The following is a 16,116-nucleotide window of genomic DNA, read 5'->3' as shown; positions in this document are numbered from 1 at the left end:
TCCTCTGAGGGTAAAGTCTTAGAAATAGTGGAACTGTAGGATCAATGAGTCTACTTATATTTCTGCCTACCGTAAATAACAATGCCCCGTCCCTGCATCCCAGCCAGCACATAATTCCCATTCATTTGTAACAATTTCATTGGAGAAAGGTGACGTTTGGTTATTGTCTTAATTTGTACTTCTTTGATTCCTACTGATGTGAAACGGGCTTTTGATGTGTTGCGGTGAGTTTGCAGTTTTTCTGTTGTGAGTGGCATTTTCAGGCGCTGTGTCCTTCCTCTGTTGGGATATTCATCTTCTCTTCTGGAGTTGAAGGACCTGTTTCAATATTAAGGATATTTTCATATTTAGCAGATGTATTTGGCTGTGTACCATCTGCCCTTCAGTTTTTATTTACAGTGGTTTTTGACACAGGTAAGTTTTTACTTTTTCTTTTTGTAATAAAATTCATCAGCCTTTTGCTTTATGTTTTCTGCCTCTGTGTCATGCTTAGGAAGTCTTTCCCCATCGCAAATTCTAAAATTCATCTAAAATGTTTTCACGTGGCTTTGTGGTTTCTCTTTTATATAAAACTTTAAAAACCACCTAGAATTCATTTTGGTGTATGATGTGAGGTAGGAATATTTTGCATTTTTCTAAATGGTTATCACATGTCTTAATATTATTTATTGAGTAAGCCCTCTGAGGAAGAATGCCCATTTTACCACATGCTACACATTGCCTTTTGTATATTTATATCAATTTCTGAAAATTGTATTCAGTTCCATTCATTTCTGTATCTTAGTTCCATTACAGCTCCTTTAGTATTTTAATTATTGATTCTTTATAATATAGATTCCTATGTATTCTAACAAGTGTTCCTTCACATGGCCACAGCATTGTTTGCAGTTGGGCTATTACTTACCTCTCTAATCTTGTTCTTTATTTTCTTTGTTGTTTACTTTTTAGGTGCACTGATTTTTCTTTTAGCCCTCTCTAATTCACCACATGCCTTTCTGTCCCAGGACCTTTGCATATGCTGTCCCCTCTGCCTGGGATGTTCTCTTTGCATTCCTGACCTCTCCTCTCACCTCTGATCCACACAATCCAGCTCATTCTTCATATCTCTACCCAAGTATTGCTTTTTCTGGGATACTTTCCTGAACTAACTCAGGATGCCTAATAAATGCTTTCAAAACTTTGGTACCATCAGATGCAGAGCCAGGAAGTGAGGGATTGACTTCTGCCTCTTTCCTTGGCGTTCTGTTGGAAAGAGAATGACTCTTAGTGAGCTGGCTAGATGGGGTAGAGTCAGATTCTAGTATGTGGTGTGCTGATTTCCCTTAAAACTGAGCCCAGACTTCTTGAAAATTCTGCTCTGTTTTCCTGAGGCCATGCTGGGACTGGTGTTTAAAAGGAAAAGCAGTGAGAGCCAGAATCAGAGGGGCTCCAATGGAAAGGAAAATCCAGGAGGATGCCTCCACAGGCTCTTGATCAGACATCTCTCTTAACCAGGGATCCTCCTCATACTAAACCAGAGAGACTCAAGAGTTCCACACTACTGAATAATAAGAGTATAATAACAGCAGTAAGGCCACCCTTTGCTGAGCATTTACTTTGTAACACTGTGCGCACATTTACTTGCCTTATCTCACTGATCCCTGTATCAGCTGTAGGAGGAAGAATTATCATTTGTCTCTGTTGAAGAGACTGAGGGGCACAGAGGTTAAGTAATTTGCCCAGGATCACGCTTGTAATTAGTGACAGAGCCAGGCTTTGAAGCAGGGTTGTCTGATGACAGCACTACAGGCCAAAGCAGCCGGCACCCTGCTTTTTTGATGTGGCACCTCCGTGCGCCTCTCTGAGGGGCTGTAGCCTCCAGCCCGAGCCCCCAGCGGCCTTTAGCAGCTCTTGGAGACCCAGACCCTGCTGCTGTTCCATCTCCCCATCCCCCATGATGGCTTTCCCTCCCTCCAGCCCCCACTGCTCGGTTCCAGCATGCCTCGGGCCGCGGCCAGCCTGAGTTATGACATAACTCTGCCTGAAAATTCCCCTGTAAAGGGAAAGGGGCCAATCAAATGTGAGTTATTCTTATTGTAAGCTCCCCAAAGCCAGGGACCTTGTATGATTTATCTTGGTATAACCCACAGCACTGGGAACAGGGCCTGGCACATAGCACACAATAAATGTTTATGGAATTGACTGGAGTTTGCAGAGAGATGGGGGACCAGCACACACGCGCGCACCCACCCACCCGCACATTATCCACACGCAAGTACACAGACATGATACCTCCACGTACACCCTCCACACACCCTCCACCCACTTTTCCCACCCACACAGACACACTTTCAGACACACACACACACACACACACACACACACACTTTTCTCTTGTAGGTGTGAGTTTGTGTCTGTGATTTTTTTTCCCCATGGCATGTTTAGGTGTATAACCCCATTGCTCATTTTAATTACATTACTGTGGCCTCTCTTTGGCCTTGGGCTGTTTTTGAGACCAAATTAGAAAATTTAAGAACAGCCATCTTTCCTCCCCAAGAAACTTACATCAGCGATTGCTGTGGGGTGAGGAAAGGGGACACAGAGGTGGGGGTGGGGGGCTGACGTTTCACAGGAGTCCCTTTTGTTCCTTTCACATTTTTTCAAACCCTGTGCTTATGTATTATGTTTTCAAAGCACCAAAATGGAGACGTTTAGAAAAGAATATAACCACCTTGCTTAAAAACAACCACTGACTTATATAAAGGCTTTTGTAACTGGGTTAGTTAGAGATTAAAGTGGGGGCCTATTCTGGATGGGTTCACAGGCCTCCAGGAATGCACTGCTGCCACCCCAAGAGGGGAGGGCCTGGGGTACAGGCCGTGCTCAGGATGAGCCCAGGGTGATGCTTCCTCTGAAGCGCTGTCCAAGAAGCCCCTCTGGGCGACACCGCACGTTCATTTAGTTCCTCTCTTTGGTGGGTCAGTGACAGATCTGCCGGGATTAGGTGCAGTAAGCTCTGAAATCTACTCAGTAAGATGAAAATCTGTCCCTTCATTCTCCGGCTCAAGTGGAAATGATTACATCCGAGGAGTCGGACTTGGGGCGCGGGGCTGGGGGCTGGCTGGAGTTCCAAGTTCCAGGTTCTGCGGCATCTTTTCCCGTGACTTTAGATCATTGGCCTCTGATCCCCAGCCTCTCAGGCAGCTGTTTGGAGGCTTGGAGTCAAACCCAGGGAGGGTTGGGGGCCTCCAAGGTGGACTGAGTAGTTACGACCAGCTAATGAGAGAGCCGGGGCTTTCTTCTGAGTCCAGGATATTCCTGGAGGGATTAATTTTTATCAAATGACTTCTTAATGAGAGTCCGCTTACCTCCAAATTTGGAGACTTTAAAGCTCCTGAATTTTAAAGCTAATCAGCAAGCTGGATGGCTTTGGATGTGAGGAGTTCACACAGTCAGAAGCTCGAACAAGAGGAGCACGAGTTAGTAACAGCCAGGAGCTAGCAAAGTGGAAAATGTCAGCTTGCAGTTCAGCAAATGGCCTTGCTAGGTGTCCCTGCAAGAGGCTCAGAAGGGCCAGGTCTGGGGCTAAAATTGGGGCTGGCCCTGACTTGCAGATGTGTTTTGTTTAATCCACAAATAATTTTAAATTTGGGGAAATTTCACGTACAGATGTGGTGTGGGGGCTTCTGTGTAAAATGACAAACTGGCAGGAGCAGGCCTATGTCCCTACACAGTGAGGATCCCCTTGGGCTGCATAGTGCTTGCCATTTTGCAGAGGGCTGTGAGGGCTCATTAGCTACAGTCCCCACCTTTCCCTGTTACCCTTTCAGCTATATATATTGTGTTATCTGCCTGGCTTTTGTGGGTATTTGGGCTTGAGCTTCCTGCCCCAGATAGAACACATTCATTCTTAGAAAGAGCCACTGAACGGAACATTTTACAAATTTGGGGATCATTTGGTAGTCAGGTGAGGCCACGACCATTCCATTGGGCTCAGTTGGGAGAGTTCTTTCATTGTAACCCACACTACTTTGCTGATTTAGCTGCCCCTGTGGCTCAACTTCAGGGACCTGATGTTTCTTTCTTGTACCCAGCCTTGTCTTGTAGACAGACACTAAGATGGTCCCAAATGATCCCTGCCTCCTAATACTTGTGTCGTTGTGCAATCTCTGCTTGAATGTAGGCAGAACCTGTGACTTAGCAACAGAATACAGCAAAGGTGACAGGATGTCACTCCCATGATCACATTATATGAGACTATAGTATCTGTTTTGCTAACAGACTGTCCTCCCTTGCTGTCTCTGATGAAGCCAGTGGCCATGCTGGTGTGGGAGGTGGAGCGGGGTAGACCAGGTGCAAGGATCTGAGAGCAACTGCTGGCCACCAGCCAGGAAGAACCGGAGGCCATCAGGCTGACAGCCCATCAGCCCGTAAGGACCTGAACCCTCCCAATAGCCATGTGAGCTTAGGAGCTGGCTCTGCCCTAGTTGAGCCTTCACATAAAATCTCAGACCTGGCTGACAGGGCCTGTTGCAGTCGTGTGGGACCCTGAATCAGAAGATCCAGTTAAGCCATGCCCCAGCCCCTGAGCCACAGAAACCGTGAAGTAACAAATGTGAGTTGTTTTAAGCTGCTAGGTGTGTGGAAGTACTGTTTGTTATGTAGCGATAGAGAGCTAATGTACAGTCCCTTCAAGTTTGGAGTTTCAACAGCTAAATTCCTTCTCAGTCTGATCCCACCTCTGCCTCTTGTCACCTTACTTACGGTGCAGAACCGCAAAGTGCTGCTGTTGGTTCTCCCAAATCTGGACCACTGGCCAGAACAGATGTTTTTGAGGGGGAAAGGAGGAGAGTAGAGCCACACTCAGTTCACAGCTCTTTTGTGTCATTCACTAAATGTATCGCATAATAAAATGTGTGTCCCATGATGGTAGGGACTTCGTTTATTCATCTTGACATCAGTGGTGCCAAGTATAAGGAGTACGTAGTTAGTACGTGGTTTTGGGTGAGTGGACATAGCTGAATGGCCGGATGTTCCCTTGCAGGGACTTTTCCTCTCCCATTTCAATTTTTTAAAAGATTTTATTTATTTATTTATTTGCGAGGGAGAGCACAGGTGGGGGATAGCAGAGGGAGAGGGACAAGCAGACTCTGTGCTGAGCGTGGAGCCTGACATGGGGTTCTGTCCCATGGCCCTGAGCTCATGACCAAAATCAAGAGCTGGACACTCAACAGACTGAGCCTCTGGTGCCCCCATTTTAGTTTTTAATGACTAAATCATCTTCTGTTGTTCAAAAGTGTTACAGCTTGGAGAATCAACTTCCTTTTGGCCTTACCTTGTTTTCTGGATTTTTTTGCTAATGTAATCAATGCTTTGATTAAGAATTCTAATAGCTAAGTATTTGTGCCCATTTGTGTTTACTGATGGGTTAAAGCATATACACAATATTATAGTTTTATTTTTATTTATTATTATTTTTTAATATTATAGTTTTTAATACTGGAAAAATATTTACACTCCTAAAAATGTAGTATATGGGAATGTTAACTTGCCAATACTAGATGGTATTTTTCTGGTTTATCTTTGCTGATTGAACAGCTGAGAATTACATCTTGTTATTATTTGCATCTACTTGCTTTTGAGTGATGTAGAATTTTTTAAATTAGCTATTTCTATGTCTTTTATAAATTTATATTTCATTTACAGTACCCATTTTTCTAATGGGTAGATCTTTATCTGATTGATTTGTCAGAGCTCTTTATATATTACATGCAAGTGACTCATACCAGTTTTGAAAATTCTGTCTTTTAAAAATAAGTTTTGGAACACATTAAGAAGTTTTTCTTTGGTGAAATGTACCAGTCCTTTAATTTGTAGTTTCTGTCTTTGTTATCACACTTAGAGAGTCCTTTTCTACCTTCAACATGATATATTCATGCTCCAGTCTCTTCCTTAGGGAAATAGTTGGTATTCAGAGGATTTTTTTATTAAGTTTGGCAGCTTAAGACATTCGTGATGTTTTGGTCAAGCATAATTGAACTCTAGTCATGTAGAGTCAGACTTGGCCCTTTAGGAGATTCACACTAATAGATTTTTACTAAAACTAATTTCTCCACCCAAGACTCCAGAGACATTCTTCCTTTTCCAGTGGTAGAAGCCACTTCATATCTTGAGCTGTGCTCTGGGAATAGACTGATTCCTTGGTAGACAGACTCAGCCAATAGGACTGGGGGGCAGATCAGGGTCAGTGGCATCATTAGACAACAGGTGATAGACTGGACGAGTAATCAGGGTTGAGGGGCCTATAGGAAATGGGAGTGTAATCAGGGTTGAGGGGCCTATAGGAAATGGGAGTGATCAGAGCATTAAATAGGATCAGGCAGTGACTGAGTACTGACTCCATGCCAGGTACTGTGCAGAGTCTTAGCATCCACTGTGTCTTTCAATCCTCCTATTAACTCCACAGTAGATGTGCAGATACTATTACCCACATTTTGAAGATGAAGGATCCGAGACTCAGGATCTCTGTTCAGATTTGTCTCACTTTGAAGCTCTTTCTACCACCCCAGTCTGCCATATTGTGTTTCCCCACATGAACATAGTCATATTCGGGGATGCAGGCTGGAGGCAGCATCTGGAGCAGAATGGCCAAGTGAGGGACTAGGTTTCCAGTGAGATGCTGTGTGAGCACTGACTGGCCATCAAGGAGGACATATAAAAAGGAGGAACTCGGCCTCTGGCAGGGATGTACATTCAGATTCTCTGGCTCACTGACACGTTCTTGCTAGAACTTTCTAACACTTTGCATTTTCTTATCTGGGTATAGGATTAGCCTGTGTTGATCTGCCTTCTTTGTACCAAGTGTTCTTTTACCTTCCCCCTCTTATGTCTGTAGGATTTATGTAATTTATCTCATCCCTTGGGGTTGACCTACAAATGTACCCAATGTTCTCCTTAGGGTTGAGTATTAGAAGTGCTCTGGCATTCTCTGCCACCTTTCTGATGCTAGTGAGTAGGTATTTCTCATCCCAAGATCATGAGGGATGAGAAAGGTTCACCATATGGATGGGACACCTGGGTGGCTCAGTCAGGTAAGCATCTGCCTTCGGCTCAGGTCATGATCCCAGAGTCCTGGGATGCATTGGGCTCCCTGCTCTGTGGGGAGTCTGCTTCTCCCTGTCCCTCTGCTGCCGCCTCTCTCTCTCTCTGCCAAATAAATAAATAAAATCTTTTTTTTTTTAAAGAAAAGTTCACCATATGGAATCACTGAGAGCAGATGTCTCTGAAACCAGATTTCATTCATTTATTCCACAAATACTTAGTGAGCACTTACCATGTGCCCAAGAAAAGTATCAAGTGAATAGATGGTTGGAATATACCAAATGAACCAAAGTGGGAAAGAACCCCCCCCCAGGAGCTTACACTCTAGTAGAACAGAGGGAAAACAGTACGGAGGATGTGGGGTGGGAAGGCTACTGTAGGTCCTTTGGCTGTGGCTCTGAGTGACACGGAGACCCATGACATGATCCGACACACCTCCTAGAAGGTTCTGATGGCAGCTGTGTGGAGGACAGACTGTAGTTAAGCAAGAACAGAGGCAGGGAGGTCAGTAAGGAATCGAATGGAACAGTCCTGAGATGACAGTGGCTCCGTCTGGCCAGGGTGAGAAGCACAAGCGTGGCGAGTAGGTGGGTTCGGAGCACACACTGAAGGTTGCGCCGGTGGAGGTTTCATGATGTGCTGGCTGTGGTGGGGAGAAGGAGGAGAACAGTCGAGGCGGCTGTGAACAAGTCCAAGGATGGAGTTGCCTTTAGTGCCGTGGGGGAAGGCTGTGGGGCGAGTTTTGAGAGGGAAGATAAGGGACTCGGTTCTGGACATTTGGAGGCTTGCTTCTTTTGCTTCTCATAACATCCTCAGATTTGTCACGGAACGTGGCTTGAGAAGTTTGGGAGCTGTAGGGACCCGAGAGGGACCTGGGGACGTGTGCAAAGAAGATCCGGGGTTTACCCGTCCAATCCTTCTCCAAAAGGACTTCATGACTAAGTTGTGGGTAAGCCTCCTGCACCACTGCCTTGATGCTGATGGGTTTCTTGAAGTCCACAAGCTTTCCTGAGAGTCTTAAAGCCACACTACCCTCTGTCCTTGCTACTTAGTAGCAAGAAATCCCTACGATTTCTGTGACGTGGCAGGGTGTCACTGATGGAGCAAGAGAAGACCAAGTGGGATTTGGGACAGATGGACAAGACGGAGTGTCAGGCCCAGGGACCGAGACTCAGATCGAGGTAGAAGAGTAAGGATGGTCTCCTTCTGTGGGGGGAGACTTCCGCTGCCAACCCTGTTCTCCAGGGCGCACTGGAGGATGACGCAGGCTGACCCCCATGATCCTGGGCTGGAGCGAGAGTCGCCCGTGTCACTCCTGGGCCAAAGTGTCTGCCATGATGACACTGTTCTGATGCCCGGGGAGGCCTCCTATCCCAGATGGTGCAGCGAGAAGATGTCAGAGCCCCCTGAAACCCATCCTCAAACCCTAACGGTCTCTATGGAGCACGGATCCCAGTGGCCTGGTTGCGTGTGCACCGTGAGAAGGAACGAGAACAACTTGTTGCATTCAAGCCGCTGAGATTCCAGAGTTAATGTTATCTCCGCAAAATCTAGACTGGCTCGGCTAAAACATCTCTTAAAGACAGAAGCAAATTATACCCTACTCTCTTTCCTCTTCCATCTCTTATCCTTTTAAGAAATAAAAACGCTGTTAACACTCTTCTGATGCTCCTGAAAATATATCTGTATATCAGGACTCCCACTCATCCTCAGAGACTCAGCTCTGCTCGAAGCCTTCCCACCCCGGCCGCAAGCAGAGTTAGACGGTTCCTCCTTTCAGCTCCCACGACGCTCTTATCATAGCTATTAGAGCACTTACCGCATCGCGTTGAGACGGTTTGTGTACGTCGGCCTCCCCCTCCAGACTGTAAGTGTCAGAAGCCGCCTCTATTGCTCTCTCAAAAATCAGGGGGGAAGTACACGGAAGAAAGGATAAACACAGATAAAAGCAGCAACCGGAGTCTCTCCTCCACCCTTACCCGGCAATGTTGTAGTTAAGGCTCCTTTTACTGCACGTAACAGAAACCCAGTCTTTCTAGTTTAAGTTGAAAAAAGAAAATTGTTGGAAGGATATAGTAGTTCTCAGAATCCAAGGAGAAGATGTGCAAGCAATTCAAGGAACTGCAGGGACCAGGAGGGCCCTGGGGACCCCAGGACCAGCAGGACTCGGTCAGCCATCCCTCTGCACCTCTGCCGGGACCGTCCGACACACCTTCTAACTCTGGGACTCTGGGGCCATTAGTTCAGTTTCTCGGGAGACAGAAAAACGGCTGGCCCAGGTTGGGTTAAGTGTCTGCCCGTGACCCAGTCGCCGGTGGCCAGGAGAAGCGTCTTGCAGGAGAGACACGGAACTATGGCTTTGAGTAATTAATATTGCTCAGGGATAAGTGATAATGTTCATCAGTGATAAGGGGCTGGCAAATCAGCTAACAGAAGCTTGTGTCAGATGCTATCTTGTCTGACCTTTGGAAAAGCCGTCTGCTTGCTTCACAGAACCTTTCTCGGCTTGACATTTCCTGATAAATGGCCATACCTAGGTGTGCAGTCTCTTTCTAGACGTCAGGGCATGCCCAGAACTTTGCGTGATCTTACTTGCCTTTAACTGGCTACTCGGTTGCCCCCAGTGGCTTTTGTCCTTAATGGTTCTCAGCGTGCAGGGCCCGGAGCTCCACTCAGGAGCTGCAACGGCCTCAGCCAAGTTTGACTGTGAGCTGGGAATGGACCGGCCCCAGACACAGGCCCATAGCAGATGCTCAATTAAACTAAACCGACTGCTAAAAGCTAGATTGTGTCTCCTCTTACTGGAAGTGGACGGGAGTCCTGCAGGAAGGAGGGGGTGCAGCATCGGTGCTGGAAACCGATTATTCCCAAGTCCTGCCATCCATCCCCATTTATTGATTCCACAGGCGCTTCTGGATGCTTTTGATGTCAAGCATTTCCCCAGGTCTGGGATATTAAAGTGGAAAAATCTTGTCTTGCCATTAACTCAAGTCTGGTGGGGGAAGGGTGGGGGGGATGTAGACGGTTAAGCAGACAACTGAAATTCTGGTCAACAAAGCAGGCAGTGAAGAGTGTATGTTGTGGAGAGACCTCTGTATGAATCCTCTCTCCACCACCTGCTAGCTGCATGACCTTGGACAAGTCACTTGACCTTTCTGGATCTTCATTGCCTTATGACAAAAGTTGGCAAAAATAATGCCAGCGTTGCAGTGTTGTGTTGGGTATTAGATATATAAAGTATTTCAGCATGTAATAGATTGTCAATAAACAGTTACTATTAATGTCATTATAAAATCCCGGATTTTTTTTTTACATACTTACACTTGTGTAATTTTCAGGGTCTACAACATTCTTCGATAAGTAGTAAGTGCTCAGTAATACTTTTTGAATAAATGAATCATATTCATCATATTAGGCACTGGTGCATTTATCTGTAAGATAACTTTTAATTCAGAGAAGACAGTATAATGGAGAAGTTAAGACTTTCATCCTTGGTGTTGAAATATTTGTGTTCTCAGCCTACTGTGAATTCAGGCTCTGTTTTAGTGGGGTACCTAGAGGCACAACCTGAGAGGGACCTTCTTTTGCAAATGAAGAGACTGCTCTCAGGAAGGAACACGTGAAAAAGCAAGAGAGGCAGGATGAAGCAGAGTAAGAAGCTGGACAAAGATGTGGTAGATTTTGGTGCCTCAGTTCAGGCCTGGAAAGAGTTCTAGAGAGTGAATTCTCCACAGAGTCAGTACTGTCTTGTAGCAAGGGGGCCGACTTTGATACCTCCACACCAGTCAGCTGTTGGCTGCAGGTGGCTCTGGAGAGGAACATTGTAATCTCGGGAGCATCTCCACATGGGGGGGCTCCAGCTGACTTCAGAAACCTGCACGTATGAGGCCCTAGCAGTCCCCACCAGGAGCTGGGTGCATAGAGGGTCCTGGTGGCTCTAGGTTTGTAGATCCTTTCATTCAAAATGGCGTCCCTTGATACTCGTGACACGCAAGGGAACCGAGCTTAAATAACTCATCCCAGATGATCTAGCTCTGAGTAGAAAGTGAATCCTAACAACAGCTATGTGTTCATAAGAATAACTATTAAGTCATTAGTAGTTTTTAAATTAATTAATTAATAAGTCCTTAATTAAATTGCCATGTGCTAGGTAGTGAAATAAATCCTTTACTTAATCTACTATCTCATTTATTGCTCACAACAATCCTACAGGGTAAGTAATCTTATTATCCCCCAACAAAAATGAGGAAGCACATGTCAGGAGGTATTACAAAAGTAGCACCAAATCACATTACTAGCAGTGGTGTGACCAGGATTTGAAATCAAGTATGTCAGATTCCAAAACCAAAAAAATCTTAACTATCATTCTAAGAAAATATTATGAAATATTAATGTTTTTTTTCTCTTCCCACAAATTTCCCTTCTTTATATTCCTATTTCCTTCCCTGTATTCAAGTAGGGAGCAGTCTCTGAGACGCCCTCTTCCTCATAGGGCATTTGTAGTAGGATGGAAATCAGAAAAGAGGGTTTCCTTATGGCCTTTTCCTCCCAAAGCCTAAGGCTTTAAGGAAAAGGGATCCAAGAACACAGAGTGCTGGCTTGAAAACATGGCAAGATTTATTCCACTAGAATTAGGATCTGCTAGACTGGAGGAGGAGAGAAGGAATGAGCAGTGTGAGGCGGGGGCAGAGAAAGGGAGAGAGATGGATGGAAGGAGAGGGAAGGAGACAGGGAACAAACAGCACCTCTGAGTCCCTGGGCAACAGAGATGAGCCTTACCCTCTGGCAGCACCATGGGGACAGGTGACCGACCTTGGAGACATAAAGTTTTGTGGTCCTTCCAGATAGGTGGGCCCATGGGAAGCCTCCCAAAAGACTCTCTGTGAGCATTACAAAGACACAGAAAGGGAGTGGACACAAAGAAGCCATGCAGATGGGGACAATGGATGCATCAGTGGCAACCTGTGTAGACAGATAACAGAGTCAAATATAGCCAGTCTTCAGATGCAAAACATGGAGGTGTCTGACCCTAAGAAGGACCAAAGTTAACTTTTTCCACAAATCAGAGGGATAGAGAGAATGAGGTTGGGTAATGAAATTATGCTGGAAAAAAAAAGAGGCATATTTATTGAGTATCTGAGTTTGAAATTTGAAATTTAGATCTACAACCAATAGGGAAAGAACTGACCTTGGGGAATGTGGAGACAGTGGCCTGTGTTATGGTAAGTCAGCATTACTGGTCATTGAAAGCTCAACCCTTAGCTATCAGTTTGGGTTGCTCTAGTTACTACCTCTCCCAGGGTGGTGGTGGGGATTGAGAATTAATGTCTAAGTAAACTAAAGCTAGAACCCTTGGAGGGTTCTGGCCTCAGTAAATGGGATTTAGAAAAACTGTGTCCATCAGCCTAGGGAAGCAAACAGGGAATCTGTCACTACCCAGGGCCTGGGTTAGAAAATTAACAAAACCAACTCACTCATGGGAAGCTAAGATGCCAAGTCTGCACTTCATGGTGGTGCTGAAAATCAAACTTAGGCTACTGGTAAGTGCCAGATTTCTGAAAGTGATGAGTTCACATTATAAACATGTTCTAAACTAGTGAGACCCGCAAGGTTCCCTGCAGACACAAAAGCAAAAGTACTCTACAATACCATTACCATAACCCTAGGTTCCATGGGACTCCCACGGTATGAACAGTCCCCATTAGAACTTAGCTATCATTAGAATAGTACAACCATAGAAGAAATGGTCAGCCATGAGGAAGAGTCAGTAGACACCACAAACAATTAAATGAGCCTCCTCAGGAGCTTTAGGCAACAGGATGGCAATGTGAAAAAGCTTGTTTAAGATTTGTAAAGAGATAAAGAAAAAGTAGAAATCATCCTTAAAGAATAAGATAATACGAAAAGGATAACTAGCAGCTTTGAAAAAAGAAGCAAATAGGATGTCTGCTTATGAAAAACAAAACGAAACCAAACATGGGCACAGAAAATAAAACCTCAATAAATGTGTTAGCAGATTAAACACCACTGGAAAGAGAATTACAAAAGTAAAAGATAGAGCTGAGAACATCACCCCGAATAAGGATCGTGGAAGACGAGATGGGCAAGAAGGATAAAAGACAAGGAGAACAGGTATGAGGAGCGTTCTAGTGGGAAAGAATACGGAGAATGGGAAATGGGCAATATTCAAGGAGAATTTTCGGAATGCAGGAAGCACACTGAGTTCTGAACAGGGTATGGATAGGGAGGCATCAACCTGAGACTGAAATATAACATGAGACTGAAACATAACAAAGACAATGAAAATACGGGAAACCGTGAAATTATCTGCAAAGGAAACACAGGTTGATAGCTGCAAGAGAAGCGCAGAACAATGGAAGAGTCCCTTTAAACCCCTGCTGAAGAAAACTGTCAGACTAGAATTCTGTACCCAGTTTAAACATCAACAACGAAGGTCATAAAAAAAATCTAGACAGAAAAGGTGGAGGAAGGTTAATGATCCATGGATGCATTCTGGAAAAAGGAAACTGACCACAGAAAGGGTGCCAGAAGCATTATTTAGCAGACACCCTGCTGCCATCGGTCACTAACCAAACAACCATTTCTCTTAAAAAACAGTAACTGAGGGGCACCTGGGTGGCTCATTGGGTTAAAGCCTCTGCTTTTGGCTCAGGTCGTGATCCCAGGGTCCTGGGATTGAGCCCCGCATTGGGCTCTCTGCTCAGCGGGGAGCCTGCTTCCCCTCTCTCTCTTCCTGCCTCTCTGCCTACTTGTGATCTCTGTCCCTCAAATAAACAAATAAAAATCTTTAAAAAAAAATAAAACAGTAACTGATACTGGGTGGGGTGGAAACAAAATAACCAGTTAACAAAAATGAATGTAATGGAAGGAAAGCAGTGAGAGCTAATCCTCCTAGGGGCTGCTTAGTGTTCCGGAGCAGAGCTGAAATAGCCAACAACTAAGGAGACAAAGTATGCCTACTAGAAACTGAAGGGAAACTGCTAGAAAAATAGAAGTAGAATGCATAACCTCCAAAATAGTAGAGAGGAAAGAACACCTAATTCATTTAGTACAAAAATAGGAAATATAAACACAATGAAATATATAACATCAAATAAATTCACAACATAAAATGGTCTAAATAAATCCAGATGTGCAATTACAATAGATAGGAATGGATTGCTGTCCTCAGTTAACACACGGGTATTCTGCTATTAGATAAAGAAGGTATGTATATGCTACTTATTAGAGATAAACCTAAAAACATAATTTTGTAGGTAATGGGATTGAAGAAGATATCCCAAGTGGATGGCTGACCAAAAGAAGGCTGGCATATCAAAGAGTGGCATCAGATAAAATATAATTTAAGATGACAAAACATAATTAGGGATAAAAATGACCATGGTGTAATTACTAAAGGGGAGAATTCACCAGTAAGATAAAAATACTGGGAGCGCCTGGGTGGCTCAGTGGGTTAAGCCTCTGCCTTTGGCTCAGGTCATGATCCCAGGGTCCTGGGATCGAGCCCCGCATCGGGCTCTCTGCTCAGCAGGGAGCCTGCTTCCTCCTCTCTCTCTGCCTGCTTCTCTGCCTGCTTGCGATCTTTGTCTGTCAAATAAATAAATAAAATCTTAAGAAAAAAAAATACTGAAAGCTGTGTTCAACTAACAAAACAGCATCGGATAAAGCAAATATGACAGAATGACAAGAAGAATCTGATTAATCTACAATCAACATTTTGTAGAAACTGATGCACAAAGGAAATGAAAAATAAGGATATTGAAGTTTTGAATATCACGATTCATAAACTTGGTCTAATGAACATGTTTCGGATATGGAAACTAAAAATTAGAATATAAAAAGAAGTTTCCAGGTCTACGAAGCAAGTCTCAAAAATGCTAAAGATTCAATGCGTGTAGACGACCTTCCTTGCTGATGCAAGAAACTTGAAGCAGAAGGGCAGAAAAGTAATCAGACCCTCTCCTGACTGACGCTGGGCTGGATCTCACCACCCTGAGATCATGACCTGAGCCAAAATCAAGAGTTGGCTGCATATGGGACAGCCACCCAGGCGCCCTAGGGAAATGATGATACTTTTAAACAATTCACAGGCCAAAGAAGAAATCTGATGGAAACTGGAACATATTTAGACATAAGCAGTAATAAAAAACCACATCTCATTAAAACATGCAGATGCCAATTCTAAAAACTCACATGGAAGCGAACAGCGGCCAGTTCAGTAGAAATGGGGGAAATACAAATTGAAGTAATGAGATTCTGGTACACCTATCAGTATGGCAGAGATATTGGGACAAGTCTGGCAAGGACAAGCATCAGGACTGATACGAGATGGTGGGAACCTCCCACACAGCGTCAGGTTGGCGGTGTCAAGGCTGCCACAGGTCTGGGAGGCTTGTCAGCAGCTAGACAAACTAACCCACACACCCTCCAAGTCCGCTGTCTCTGAGCGCATGGCATGGCCTGGCCAGCACCCATGAGGGGGTCGTGGCATCAGAAAGATCCTAAACAGCCTTCCGAACAAATGAGGAGGAAGCAGAGGATCTGAAGGTGCGTCACCTATATTAAGATTAGGTGTTGACTTTGTAAAAATTGTGCGTGTGTTGGTGGCAATGTCAGTGTGTGCTTTCTGGGGTTCATGGTAAAGAAAAGAATCAAAGAGACCCTGCCATAAAGAAAGCCTCACATTTGTCCCCACAGTGGGGGTCGAGATGAGTATTCGTTGTAGGGTTGTTGGCGATAGTGAAAATTGAAAATAGCCAGAAGTCTAGTTGAAGGCCATATTTATCTGCTTAGTGGAATATGATCCTACAGCTAAAATAACCTAGATCTCCATTTTTCAATGTGGAGAAATCTCAGAACCCTAATGTTGACGAGAAGGGAAGCTTGGTGTTAATTTCTCCAGTATCAAAATACTGAAACGCTCACGGAAAGGATACACAGCCGCTGGGGCTGGCCGGGTCTCCACCTGAGGAGAGGGGTCTGGAGACCAGGCGGGGTGTGCATGTGCGGGGAGGG

Source organism: Neovison vison, chromosome 14, assembly GCF_020171115.1.
Source record: "Neovison vison isolate M4711 chromosome 14, ASM_NN_V1, whole genome shotgun sequence".
NCBI lineage: Eukaryota > Metazoa > Chordata > Mammalia > Carnivora > Mustelidae > Neogale > Neogale vison.
Note: the sequence above shows the minus strand (reverse complement) of the source record.